Here is a 13,308-nt window from a genome sequence, read left to right on the forward strand (position 1 = left end):
TAGCATAAGATCTTACCGCCTCAAGATGCTGAGAAAGTAGAAATTCTTCTTTACAATTTACAGATAGTATTTAATGTCCATAGAAAGCACCAGTCATCACTGGACAATAATAACTATTTGTTATTATGGAGATGCACTCAACTCCAAACATAACGATAAGTACATGCCAGGCGAAAAGTGACCCTTACACCTTTATGGCGTCTAAATATTTAGTGTTTATTCTGTGGATATATGTATTATAGAGGGGCCAAAGTTTATACAGTTTTAGAAAGAGAAGACAAATTACAAATTTAACACGAAAATGAATATTCATTTGCCATGGAAAAAAACTCAACAAACTTTAAAATGTCAAGAAGGGTCCCAAACATCACAAATCCAGAAAAAAAATATATTCATATTATCTCCCTGACCACAACTCTTTAATGCTTTTTCCCCTACAGTTATGAGCTGCATACTCTTTGCATCTTCATAAATATTATTATTATTATTTTTATTTATTTATTTATTTATTTTTTGAGACGGAGTCTCGCTCTGTCGCCCAGGCTGGAGTGCAGTGGCGCGATCCTGGCTCCCTGCAATCTCCACCTTCCAGGTTCACGCCATTCTCCTGCCTCAGCCTCCTGAGTAGCTGGGACTACAGGCGCCCACGACACGCCCAGCAAATTTTTTTGTATTTTTAGCAGAGACGGGTTTCACCGTATTAGCCAGGATGGTCTCGATCTCCTGACCTCATGATTCGCCCATCTCAGCCTCCCAAAGTGCTGGGATTACAGGCATGAGCCACCATGCCTGGTCAAATATTATTTTTTATAGAGAGAATAATCATTCATTCTTTCATCTGGAATGTTTCATCAAAATTTGTTTTTAGGCCAGGTGCAGTGGCTCATGTCTGTAATCCCAACCCTTTGGGAGGCCGGCAAGAATATCACCTGAGCTGAGAGTTTGAGACAAGCCTGAGCAACATACCAAAATCCTCATCTCTACGAAAATCTAAAAAACAATTAACCAGGTGTGGTGTGTGCCTGTGGTCCCAGCTACTCGAGAGGCTGAGGTGGGAGGGATCACTTGAGCCCAGGAGGTTGAAGCTACAGTGAACCTGGTTTGCACCACTGTACTCCAGCCTGAAAGACAGAGACCCTGTGCCCCCTCCAAAAAAATTGCTTTTATTTATCACTGAGATTCAGAAAACATGCAACTATACACACACAGTCGTACTTGTGTTTGTATTACTGCTACAGGTTTGTGCCCTAAAAACAAAGGAATACTGAGAAAAAGAAATCTATCAAAAAAGAAAAAACGATGCATTAATAGTAGTATAAACTGCGTTAGTCATTAAATTCCTGACAGGAGAGAACTTCTATTTTGACTATGCATTGATAAACCCACATCCTCTGCTATTATTGCACATCTAATAACAGGAAGGGTTTTACAGAGAGTAGCTTCTGTCTCAGTGTATTTCAAACCTAGTTTCACTCCCATCACCCATGAGCATGCATGAGATACCAGTGCTGTGGACACGTGCACAGGGTAACATGGCCTCGGGCTCCACACCTGTGTGTCAGAATGCTCCAGGGAGTTGCCAAGGAGGGCAGTTATCAACAGCTTCAGTATACATGGAAGTGTTTACAAACAACCAAAATAGAACCCACTTAATTTTAGACCACAGCATTCCCTGTTTGATTCTCCGTTTGTTGGACCCTCATCAAAAATAGCCATGGTCTTTCCAGTAACACTCCAAGACACGATAGTAAAGGAAGGGCAGTCAAAGTCGAAGCACTGGTCTTAAATGACTGCAGCTAAAATAGCTTTCTTTTCAAATTTTACCAAAAAACAAACAAACAAAAAAACATGTGAGCATCTGAGCACACTGCCTAGAGTGTCTCCCCATATCTGGGAAAGGACCCATAGGAGTGAAGAACCCTGAGGCTTAGTTTCACCTCTGCTAAAACAACTCATTTCTTCTCTGGTTGAACAAACTTTAAAAAACCAATACATATCAGATATTTGTCAATAACTGTGATTATAAAGATATACTAAAGGAATTTTATTTCAAGACACAGGGAGTCCAGTAGATACTTAACAATAATTAATTTCATGAAAAATATAAAAGAAAGTATTTAGAGCAAATTCTGTTCTTGGAGTTATAAAACCGTGAGTACAAATTTTCTAGAAACACAAAGACCTTTCCATGGCAAAAGTATAATGAAAATGTAGAATTAAACAAATGAATACATAGTCATATAGTTCAGTAGCTAAAAAAACAATTGTTGAGAAGAACGCACATATGGAAATATTAATAAATAAGGAAACAATTCCAAAATTTAATTTTCACAAGATTTTCTCTTGTGCTGACTCCCAGCAACATACAAATTGCAATCTAATAACATATTATCTCTAAAATATATGTAACACATATTTGTTGAACATATAGGTATAGTACATTTCTCCATTCAACATAATACCAAATCAAAATATTCTATGTGCTGGTAATGTAAGGAAAGTTTGCTATATTATCTATAATAAGGTTTTCATATTAAGCTCATTCTACCTTAATTTTCTTTGATTATGCCTTAGAAATATACCCATTAAAAGATAAAACATAAACTTTCAATCTGACCATTAGCCTTAGGAAATCCAGTCTATAATTCAGCATATTCATGATAGTAGCTAAAGTAACTCAAGTTTTAATAGACATCTCAAGCCATTCATTAAGACTTTAAAGGAAAAATTGGTCTTAAATTGAGAAGTCAAATTTTAGTTGAAACTTTCAAGATAGATGGCCCAATCTCTGAAGTGGGTGAAATAACTTAAAAGGGAGTTGGTTTTTAAATTTTTTCATAACCTTCCATTTTGTCTCTTTTCTTCCTTCTTCTTTTCATTCTTGACACCCAAGGAACTGAGTGGCCTTGCCACAAGAAGCATTAGCAAATGAAATGATTTATAAAAAATATTTCAAGACAATAAGTTTGTGAGGAGGGTGGGGGAAGAATTTAGACTTTTAGGAAAGTTGCTGAGCAACAGCAATGTTAAAGCAAAAGCACAAAGCCCGAAAAGTTAGCAGAAAAAGAAATTAATAGCCAGTACCAAGTCACAGTTGACTCAAAGTCAGCAACAGGGAATATTCAAAATCATTCCAAAGCATGCATTAACAGATCAAATTTAGACCTACTAAGTCTGGTTTCCTGTTTCTCTTCCCAAGTCTCTATCTAAATAGTCAAAATGCTTCAGTGTCATAATGCTGCTGCCTCAGGTAGACTCCCAAATTCCATTAGCAATGAAGAATAACCACCCCCTCCAAGCTCCACACACATACTTCTCTGAGTTTGCAAATTGTAGATACCAAATAGGTTCAAATAAAGTATGTGACAGAACTGAAACACTATCAAACAAAATATGTTAACAAAGCCTAATAGGCAAATGCCTTCATAAATGTCAGGGTCTAAAATAAGTGTTGGCACAGTATGGCCTGTGGTCCAAATCTGGCTCACTCCTGTGAAATAAAAATGGAGATTTTAACAGATGAGCACTGACAATCAATTTGGTGACAGAGACATTAACTTTGAACTCCCAATTAAGCAAAATGTCCCCTCTCCAAAACCTGACTTATAGTATAAAGAAGGTACTTTGTTGGCCAGGCACGATGGCTCATGCTTGTAATCCCAGCACCTTGGGTGAAACCCCGTCTCTAATAAAAATACAAAAATTAGCCAGTCCTGGTGGTGTGTGCCTGTAATCCCAGCTACTCCGGGAGGCTGAGGAAGGAGAATTGCTTGAACCTGGGAAGAGGAGGTTGCAGTGACCCGAGATTGTGCCAACACACTCCAGCCTGGGCGACAGAGCAAGACTCTGTCTCAGAAAAAAAAAAAAAAAAAAAGTACTTCATTATGACTATTATATTTTGAACTATGTCCATTAAAAATTTGTACTGGCCAGGTTTGGTGACTTGCACCTGTAATCCCAGAGCTTTGGGAGGTCAAGGCAGGAGGATCACTTGAGGCCAGGAGTTTGAAACCAGCCTGGGCAACATAGCAAGACCTCGTCTCTACAAAACATAAAAAAAATTAACTGGGCATGGTGGCACATGCCTGTAGTCCCAGCTCCTTGGGAGACTGAGGCAAGAGGATGAATTCTGCCCAGGAGTTGGAAGCTGCAGTGAGCTTCACTTGCGCCACTTCGCTCCAGCCTGGATGACAGAGCCAGACCCTATCTTAAAAAAAAAAAAAAAAAAATGTGCAAAATATTTTTTTCACTTAAAGTACTTACTTATTATCCTCAGTTTTGCCTCCTAGCCTACAAAGCCTAAAATATTTACTCTCTAGCCCTTTTCAAAAAAAGTTTGCCAACATCTAGTCTAAATCTGATCTGCAAAACTGTTTCTGCCTCACCTATTTCTAGTGTTTTTATGATCTATGCATGTATGTATGTATTTAGAATGTATAACATAACTACTCACATAAAGGATTTACAACTACCTCCTAATGCTCCCTAAATCACTACCAGGAAAAGACTACAGTAACTACCCCCTGAAAATAGATTCCTAGAGAGAGTTTGCAATAATGGATGGTATTTATCTCACTTCAGAGTAAAATGAGAAGTAGGTGCCATTTTTACCCAGTAATTTAGCTTGAAAAAATTAAAATTATAATGCCCAATGCTAGTGGGAGTATGGGCAAGAAAATCCATTTCTACATTAACTGCAGCAGTGTTAAATAGCACAATTTACCTGGAAAGCAATTTGGTAATAGATAACAAAATCCATTAAAATATTTACACACTTTGACATAGTAAATCTACCTCTGTAAATCCAGAAATATGAAAACACACACATAAAGATGTTCAATAAAATGTTATTTACAATAGTGACCTGTCCCTACCACTTTTTTCCCCTATTAATGGTCTTAAGATAAATATTGGCACAATCCTTTTCCTCACATCAACATAGCCATTAATTCCTCTGCCTGCATCTTTCTCATCGTTTTCTTCTTCACCTCTGCAGCTACTCTCCTGTTTTAAGAACTTGTCATGTCTCTTCTGGATATCACCTTGGGACTGGATCTACATTTGTGAGGTCCTAAAGCTTATACAATTTAGGGGCCCTTTTAAAGAGAAAGAATGCAAAATTGTGAATGCAAAATGTGTGTGGGCACTTCGATGTCACCTAACATTAATGGAAACATAACGGAGGGGTAGCAGTATAAAAAAAGAAAGCGTGAGTTTTTAACTGGTTGAACTTAGAAATTTGTACTTTTGCAACATCTATAAAAACATATGGCTGTGGAAACACATTTTAGGGTCCCTACTAAAATACTGCTAGGAACCCATGCAAGCTTCATTTATGTAAGCTTTATTTCAGCTTCTTGGTTTATCTGGCTCCTTATCAATCTCTTAGCTCCTAAAGCTTGTAACTTCTAATCCATCTATCCAATCATAATGCTGAAGGTTAATTTTTCTAAAATGATATTCTAAACATACTCTTCCCCTACGAGAAAACCTTTCTTGCCGATAGGATGACAGGCACAAATCTTCCCATGATATCACTCCCACCTACTCCAATCTCATTCTCTGTTATTCTAGACATGCTGCATTATTTGCAGTTCCTTGTAATATTATTCCCATCCTCTCATACCTGAGCAGATGTTCTTTCTTCCCTGGAACTGAAATGTATTTTCTCCTCTTTTCTGGCTAAAGCATTTCTGAGCAAGTTTCTATTTCAACTTACCTTGTGAAGCTTTCCCAACAATAGAGTTGATAGCAACCTCTTTGGCCACTATCCCTGAGTACTGCACTTACTCCCTATTGTAAAGACTCATTCACTGTTTGTTTCCCCTGATAAACCAAAAGCTCCTTAAGGGCGGAAACCTTGTCTTAACTATCTTTATTCCCTAAGCACCTGCACTGAGTAGGTGCTCAGTAATGCTCAGTTGAATGAATGAACAAAAAAGGAGGAGAAGCAAATATACCAAAAAGCTAGTTTTGTTGCTTTAGTTCTTATACGGTGAGCATTTTTTCACTCTTATTTTAAAATATTTGTGTGCAGCTGTATTTGTTTTATAATGGGAAATTCAATTTACAATAAAATATTTCTTTGAGCTTGACTCTAATTTTCATTAGCTCTCCTACCCAATTCTCCTAAAACCCTGCACACCTGTGCCAAGCTTATTTACATGGCCAACAGTCTACTTTACTTAAAATCACGGTTAGATCCCTGAACACAATTAGCTAAATAAATATCATTAGTGCTGCTTCATTAAAGTGTATTTTTCTTAAGCATTTCTCAATACACATATTTCTCAGTAAGTAAGCACCTATTAGAATTTTGGCAAGAGAAATCTTATCATGGACTTGTTTCTGTAGGTATATACTTCAGGTCTTAACTGAAAGGAATAATAAAAGAATTTTGCCATCTGGAATAAAATAGTGACAAATACTACAAGACCCAAATTATGTTCACATGCATAAAGCCATGTTTCCAAATCACTATAATAATTCCTATCTCCCACCTAGGAGGCACTAAAGAATTGTTTTTAAAAGGAAAATATCAAAACAATCCGATAATTCTCCTAAATATAATCCCCATTGAAGTTGAACATATTTTATCCTTTTTTAGCTAAGCTATCATTATCATTATCCAGTAAATGCCTGCAGGAACTTTATAGCTAACAGTTTACCCTTTTCCTTTGCATGATTTAAATATGTTGTTTTATTGCACATTGTTTAAATATACCCTACGTGAAGCCGACCACACACACACACACACACACACACACAGCATATGTAGATAGGAATATAGGTCAAAAGCACCAAAAAATGCAAACCACAAGTCATATGAATAACACCACCAAACTCAAGTTGACACTATTTTAGTAGCTTCAGAAACATTTGAACCCTGGCATAATTTACACCTTGAATTCAGGCAGAAACTCACTTTCTAGCCAACGGTATGATGGTGTTAGATTGGACCTCTCTACAGACAGTTGCCTTTTTCCCCTTTGTGCAAGGCTTGCTGTTCCGAGTCCATGTGATGGCACCACCTGATGTCTAAGAGCTTTTTCCTAGAGGGGTCCATGCTTCTGCTAGCCTGGTTTGATTGTTTAAAAGAAAGCCAGCATTCTCCTTGTTGCATAATCCTCCGTGTAAGAGCTGAGATGAAGTGTAGGACAGCAGAAACAATGCGAGCTACAGAGTCACACAGTCATGGAGAGGAACTGCTGCATGGGCACTTCGAGGTCTGTGTGACTTCGAAGTAATTGGCTCCTTTGAACCCTGGTGTTATGGGGCGCATTGCCCCTTCCGCCCCAAATTCATATGTGGAAGCCCTAACCCCAGGATCTCAGAATGTGACCTTATTTGGAAATACGGTCTTTCTGGATGTAATTAGTTAAGATGAGGTCATTCTTGTGGGCCCTAATCCAATATAACTGGTGTCCTTATAAAAAGGGGAAATTTGGACATAGAGACAAATGTGCATAGGAGACAAATAATATAAAGACCTACAGAAAGAAGACAGCCATCTACAAGCCAAAAAGAAGGGCCCAGAACAGATTCTTCCCCTGCAGCCCTCAGAAGGAACCCATCCTTCTGTCAGCCTTGATTTCTGATTTCTATCCTCTGGAACTGTGGGACGATCAGTTTCTCTTGTTTGTCACCCTGTTTGTGGTACTCTGCTATGGAAGCCCTAGCAAACTAACACATCTGGTTTCCTCAAATGTCAAATCCTTAATGTAAATTAGGCGATGCCATTACAAGGATAAAAAAATCACATGGTAGGTGCTGGAAAGAAGGCAGGTAATATATTTTATCATGGAGGGGTATACTATTTGAAGTATTTTATCTTATTTCCTTGAATCTTGCTTCTTTCCCCAGTCAGTCAGCCAAGTAGCTATACTCTTCACCCACGGTGTTAGAAAACTGTTGGCAAGGCAGGGAACACAGGACACTGGGGGGTGTCAGTTAATAAATTGGGAAGTTCAAAAGCCTAATGCCCCCTAGGAAATTGGAATGATTCCCGCCCATAGAAAACAGGATCAGAAGAGACCTTCCTACATATAAACTAAGCTAAGAGCGGATGTAGACCCCTGTGAGTACAAAATAAGGTAGCTAAGGCATGTGTGTACATCAGTGGATCCAGGAGCAAGATGGAAGTGGCTGGTTTCACCCTATTCCCACACCACCCTGATCCCAGGCCCCACTGCCTCGACTCTCCCTAGTGGGAGCAGAATGACAGACTGGGAGATCCAACTGAGGCACCTTCCTGAAACAAGTATGAAATTCCAATGTAAATGACCAGGTCAAAATCCAGATTTTAAGAGAAACTGAGAACTATGGATGGCTCTAAAACCTAATAGGAAGTTATAAAGGATCAACAGAAGGGAGATGAGGGGAAGAGGCTTCAAGAGGCTATTGGATAGAGCTGCTGCCGATGCCAAGCCTCACCTTCCCCCCAATAGAGAGGGACAGAAAGGGCTACCTTTTCCACAACTCTTTCCAGAGGCTTCAGAGGAAATCTTTAGTGGGCCTGGATGTATTCCCTGGAGTTTGGGAGACCCCATGGACCACAGCCTGGCTCCCACCCTGAAAATCCAGAGGACAACAGACCTGGGCTGTGCCCGCAGCCTCTTCCGCCCCTGAAGGTTCATAAGAGGCATGTTTTCCTGGAGCAGGTGTGGGCCAGGTGTGAGAGAGCCAGCCTGAAGCCCAAGGAGACCACCGGCGGCATTCACGAGACACCAAATCAGAGGCCAGAGGGAAGAGACTATCTGAAACCAGGTGCTGAGTGGGGAGTAGGGTACTGAAGGAGAAGCCCTGCCCAAGTCAGAAGAATTGAAGCTGAGTGGGTCCATCGGAGGGGCCATGAAAGTCTCCCAAAAGTGACCAACTGAGAGTCAGTGTGAAGCAGCTTCCTGGCCCAGAAAACACAAAGCCAGCTTAACATAACATCCGTTCAAGTGAGAAAAATCCCTGAGCTACTTTTCCCCTCTTCTTTCCCATGCTCCAACCCCTGCGAGTTCAGCAACAGCAACTAGGAAGTGGGATAGGAGGTGACAGGTGAAGAGAGAAAAAAATGACAGACCTTTTCCCACTGCAGTAGTCCAACTCAAAAACGGGCCCCAGGTCGGGGAGGGCAGATCATCTGATATTAAATTGACTTTGAAGCTATGATTATGGTGTGATATTGGACATAATCATTTCTGAATGGAGATTATTTCTGTAACTTAAAATGTCCAGAGGAACTTTATTTGAAATCTAAGAGTGAACTTATAAAGTATGGAGTCTGCCTGAGACCTAAATTTCACCCGAAGCAAGGGAATACCTGCCACCCTTCTCCAATGCATTTCAAAGAAACAGAAGGAAATGAAAAAATAAATTGTGTTTTGATTGATTTCCTAAGTTGTGCTTGTTCAAAATACGATTAAAGAAAGAAACCCCAAATATGTTGTGGGGAGACACGGGTGATGGGCAAAAAAGTTTATTTCTTGGGTATAGTCTGAACTTCAGAAACAGCTTGGTAGTACACCCAGGACTTGAGTGGCCTTGCAAAGGATTTCGTGCCATAGCATAACACAGGAGCCACTGAATAAGAGCGGCAATACAAAAAGAAAAAAGAAAGGGGGGGTGGGTGGGGGAGCTTTTTAATCCTAAAGAGTTTCCTCTGGGCCTGCAGCAGTGATAGCATGCCCCTATGTGCCCAAGAAGTATCTAGAAGAAACTAAGAGAAAGAGAACAAAAGATCCTCGAGGATAGATCGAGGTGTGCCTCAGCAGCGGTCCGCAAGTACTGACAAGAGATGGTAAGACAGACATGACTAATGGAGAGATGACAGCCAAGAATTGCGATCCACCCCTCGAGAACTTGGCATCTCATAGCCTTATCCAGAACTTCAGTGCAACCTCAGGCTGCTGTCATGGTCAAGCAGAGGGTCTGAACAGCATTTACTTTTAGGTTACCTATGGAAGAATAAAGAAAGTTACATTTCTTGCACCCACAGACAAGAGACCCACCTGCCACATTGGGGGAGGCTTGTCCAAAACTTCTGAGGATCCTCCTGAAGTATGTCTCTACACCTTGGACCGGTTAAAAAGCCTAGAAGAGAATTAGAGCTCAGTCATTTAGAGGCAGATTCACGGTGTACAGAGATAGGGTTGACTGTCTGAAGTCTTAGCTGTTTTAAGAAATACCACTGGATTGCAATAAGCTGAGTGTGACAGAATACAGTATATATGCTACTACAGAAGCCTTAAAATCTTAAAATTCCAACCATACAGATATGGAGTGATCAGCAGAAGGAATAGAAATAGAGTGAATTTGCCTGTTTCATTTACTTTTGAAATAAAACACTCCGAATCCAGGAACAATGTACAGAAAAGAGGAAAGAGAGTAGGGAATTTCGAGGTTTCTATCCAAGACTTGGAATTTTTTTAAGCATTCAATCTGTTTCTGATGAGAGAAGAAAAATAAACCCAGGTCAGGGAATCAATCGTGACAGGAATGGTACTGTAGACAGATTGTTCAAGGAAAAACCTTTCTGATAAGGTGACATTTGAGCAGAGATCTCGATGAAGTGAATGAGCAGGCCAGAGAAAGGAATGTTCCAGACGAGGAAATAGAAAGTACAAAGGCCCTGTGGTGAGAGCTTGCTAAGCGTGTCCAGGAACAGCAAAAAAGCCTCCGCGGCCGCCATATGATTATCTGAGGGCAGAAAGGGGGGACATGAAATGCTTTCCCATGGAAAGCACCAGAAAATGCTCTCAGATTTTTAATCTAGAGGCCTTTAGGGGAAATTTTGTGTGTTTTTAATTAAATATTTTAGTTTGAAACAATTCTAGATCCACATGCAGTTACAAAACACATACACACACACACACACACACACACAGAGAGAGAGAGAGAGAGAGAGAGAGAGAGAGATCCCATGTAGCCTTTACCCAGTTCCCTCATTGGTAACAACTTGCAAAACTATATTACATTATCACAACCACGATACTGACGCTGACAGAGTCAAGATACAGAACATTTCCATCACCACAAAAATCCCTCAGAATGCCTTTTATAGCCACACTTGTTTCCGCTCCACCCCACCCCTCCTTAACCCCTGGAAACCACTGATCTATTTACAGTTTCTATAATTTCTTCACTTCAAAAATGTTATATAAATGAAATCATACACTCAACAGAACTTTCTAAAGATTCGTCCAGGTTCATGTGTGTATCAATAGTTTATTTTTGGTGCTGAATAGTGTTCTATGGTATGGATTGTTTAATCATTTATTGAAGGACACTGAGTTGTTTCAAGTTTGAGATTAATTCACGCCAGTTGGAATGGCAATTATTAAAAAGTTAGGAAACAACAGATGCTGGTGAGGCTGGGGAGAAATAAGAATGCTTTTACACTGTTGGTGAGAATGTAAATTAATTCAACCATTGTGGAAGACAGTATGGAGATTCCTTGAGAATCTAGAACCAGAAATACCATTTGACCCAGCAATCCCATTACTGCGTGTATACCCAAAGGATTATAAATCATTCTACTATAAAGACACATGCACACGAATGTTTACTGCAGCACTACTTACAATAGCAAAGACATGGAACCAACCCAAATGCCCATCAATGTTAGACTGGATAAAGAAAATATGGTACACACACAACATGGAATACTATGCAGCCATAAAAAGGAATGAGATAATGTCCTCTGCAGGGGCATGGATGAAGCTGAAAGCCATCATCGTCAGCAAACTAACACAGGAACAGAAAACCATACACCACATGTTCTCACTCATAGGTGGGAGTTGAACATTGAGAACACATGGACACAGAGAGGGGAACAACACACACCACCAGAAACTGTTGTGAGGTGGGGTGTGAGGGGAGGGAATTTAGGGGACAGGTCAATAAGTGGAGCAAACCACCATGGCACACGTATACCTATGTAATAAACCAGCACATTTTGCACATGTATCCCTTTTCTTTAGAAGAAATAAGAAATTGTTTTTGAAGTTTGAGATTATTATGAATAAAGCCATAAACGTTTATATATAGGGTTCTGTGTGACCATGTTTTCTTTTCTCTGAGATAAATGTCCAGGTGTGCATTGCTAGGTTATATACGGCAGATGAATGTTGTTTTTTTCTCCCCAAAATCTACCAAACTGTCTTGCAGAATTTTACATCGCCACCAACAATATCTGAATGAGTCAGTTTCTGTACATCCTTGTCAGCATTTGATACTGTCACTATTTTTTATTTTGGCCTTTCTGCATTTGTCATTGGTTAATGATGTTGAACATCTTTTCATGTGCTTAGCTGCTATCTGTATATCTTCTCCCAAGAAATGTTTCTTCAGGTATTTTGTCCATTTTCTAATTGGATGTTTCTGCTTTATTATAGAGTTTTGAGAGTTTATATTCTCGATACTAGTACTTTGTCAGATATATGGTTTGCAAACACTTTTATTCCAATCTGTAGCTTGTCTTTTCATCCTCTCAATAGGATCTTTCACATAGCAACATTTTTTTTTTTTTTTAAACAGGGTCTCACTCTGTTGCCCAGGTTGGAATGCAGTGGCACAATCAAGGCTCACTGCAGCCTCAACCTCCTAGACTCTGGTGATCCTCCCACCTCAGCCTCCCACATAGCTGGGACTACAGGCACATGCCACCATGTCTGGCTAATTTTTTGTATTTTTTGTAGAGAAGGAGTTTTGCCATGTTGACCAGGCTGGTCTCCAACTCCTGAGTTCCATTGATCTGCCTTCCTCGGCCTCCCAAAGTTCTGGGATTGCAGGTTTGTGCCACAGTACCTGGCCTGAAATAGCAAAAATGTTCATTTTAATGAAGTCCAGTTTATCACCTTTTCCTCCAGCTTTTGGTATAAAATCTAAAAATGCTTTGTCTAGCCCTAGACCCTGAAGATTTTCTTTTTGCCCCTAGAAGTAGTATAGTTTTGAGTTTCACATTTAAGTCTGTGGTCTATTTTGAGTTACTTTTTGTATAAGTTAAAAGACTTAGGTCAAGGGGTTTTGTTTGTTTGTTTTGCCTATGAATGTCCAAATTGCTCCAAGAATGAACTGTTGAAAAGGTGTTTTTTCTGTTGAATTGCTTTTGCACTTTCGTCAAAAATTGGTTTGATATGTTGTGAGTCAATTTCTGGCTTCTCTGTTTATATCATAATGGCTTCCTCCATTTATATAAGTGTTTATCCCTCTGCAAATTTCACAGAGTGTTGATTATTACAGTTATATAATAAATTCAGGAATTGGGTAGATTACTCCCTTTATTCTTCTATTTCAAAGTTCTTTTAGCTATTCTAATCG

The 13,308-nt window shown here is 39.6% G+C and overlaps 1 protein-coding gene across 2 annotated transcripts in view; it reads right to left on the reverse strand.

Annotated features, from left to right (window-relative positions):
* The window catches only part of SOX5 (SRY-box 5), a 1,043,232-nt gene that overhangs the window by 877,284 nt on the left and 152,640 nt on the right, over nucleotides 1-13,308 (reverse strand). For both annotated transcript variants that reach the window (XM_025402765.1, XM_025402767.1), the window contains exon 2: nucleotides 9,999-10,080. The gene's annotated coding sequence lies outside the window, so the exon portion shown is untranslated. The remainder of the gene's footprint in view (nucleotides 1-9,998; nucleotides 10,081-13,308) is intronic.

Source organism: Theropithecus gelada, chromosome 11, assembly GCF_003255815.1.
Source record: "Theropithecus gelada isolate Dixy chromosome 11, Tgel_1.0, whole genome shotgun sequence".
NCBI classification, from domain to species: Eukaryota; Metazoa; Chordata; class Mammalia; order Primates; family Cercopithecidae; genus Theropithecus; species Theropithecus gelada.